Below are 1,933 nucleotides of genomic sequence, written 5' to 3' on the forward strand. Positions count from 1 at the left end.
TATAAAGTGATCGCCACCTACTGGCCTGGCATGAATAATACAGCGTTTTTAGTCACTTTCACAGATCTGTATGAATGGGGATCATTTTGACGTTTTGTTGTCTGTACGCGAAACTCAACCGGCGCAAATGCTTATGTTCTCGAGTAAATGTACCCTAAGACCTTTGGCTCAATATTGCAATCCCCTGTTGTCTCCTAGTGAGGCAAACACCGGATCTTCTCAGGTAACGAGATTTCATATTGGCTTTCATTAGAAATCCAGCAGACCTTGATGTCTGGATGCATGTTACATAAATCTAGGCATGTTATATAAATATGCCTTATGTTGTTCAAGGGCAGCCTATAATAGCAATTTCAAGGCCAGAAGGCCATTAAAGCAATGCTTGTTTGTGGGCAGGTTGTGCAGTAACATACTCAGTTATGACATTGTTCACCTCTCAAGTTAGTGGAAACTTGGGCTGAGGGTTTTCAAAGAGGGTTGCACAGACCCTGACCCAGCAACATTTCAGTTGCACTGACAGCATTTCACAGTGAACAGTTGTGAATACAGTTGCTCATCAGAGACCCCTGATGCTGTAAGGCATGTAGACTATACCTGAAACAGTCTGAAGATACAGGATTATTTGGTTTGATTCAGAAATGTTCCCAAGCTGGAGGTCTAGATCACCACCAGGGGTCAGAGTTCTCTCAGGTTACGCCAATAAATTAATGTTTATTGTATAAATATATATTTATGTTAATCAATTATATTTTTATTGTAGTTATAAAAGTATATTAATGGATGCGCCCTCATTGGTGAAGCCGCGCGTTGTTGTCACTAAGCATCTTGATGATTGACAGAATTAGACCACTCAGGTACCCGCGTCTCCCTGCTGAAAACGAAAGTAAAGACAAAGAGGAGGTCTTTCTTGAAAGTTTTTTATTTTTTAAAATAGAGTTTTAGAGGTCAAAGAAAAGTGCTTTTTGGTTTTACAGACTTTAACCTTTAGTTTAAAATAATATTTTGAATAATTTAAAATATTTAGAAATAGTTTTTTATTTTTATGTTTTGATTTTAATTTTGAAGGTTTAGTCATTTTATGTGCTTTTGTTAATTATATATTTAGATGTTATGAAAAGAAGAGAAAGGAAAGGACGTGAGGCCAAGTATGGTGTCTCATACTTGGAATTTGTGCTCTGCACACACAGCTGTGAGTAATGAACAAACACACACACAGAGCAGTGGGCAGCCAATGCTGCGGCACCCAGGGAGCAGTTGGGGTTCGGTGCCTTGCTCAAGGGTCTCACCTCATGGTTTTGAGGGTGGAAGAGAGTGCTGGATATTCACTCCCCCCACCGACAATTCCTGCCAGACCTGAGACTCAAACCCACAACCTTCGGGTTACAAGTCCGACTCTCTATCCATTAGGCCACGACTGCCCCCAAATGACTGAGATGACTGATGGACTGATTAACCAGATAGGATGAGGCCTCCTCAGATTGATGGTCCTTTGAGAATCCCTTACATCAGCTAAACTAACTGAGTGCTGTGTACAGTGATCAGTAAATCATGGAGTATGAGGGATATTGTATGATGGTTCTTTCCCATTATGATTTACAAATGGCAGTGTTTGTAGAAAAGTGCCTTTTTACCTCCATGTGTCTTGAAATAACAGAAACATCATGCGAAAAATCCCTGCCTGAAATAAAGCCTATATTCATCAGATTCAGATCAACTTCAATTTTCACGCCCGTTGGACTGTACTCCCTGTAAAACAGGTAAATAAATATTGTTTTCTTTAGTAATTGATACATTAAAAGTCTTCATATAAAATTATAGATTTCATAATTTGATCCTATTTGGTATCCTATCTGATTTTTTGTTTGACTTAGGAAGTGGCATGAAGTGGAGGAAAGATTTTCAGTGTCAGGTACAAAAATAACTTCACTGAAGA

This window comes from Sinocyclocheilus anshuiensis, unplaced genomic scaffold (genome assembly GCF_001515605.1).
Source record: "Sinocyclocheilus anshuiensis isolate Anshui unplaced genomic scaffold, SAMN03320099.WGS_v1.1 scaffold988, whole genome shotgun sequence".
Taxonomy (NCBI): domain Eukaryota; kingdom Metazoa; phylum Chordata; class Actinopteri; order Cypriniformes; family Cyprinidae; genus Sinocyclocheilus; species Sinocyclocheilus anshuiensis.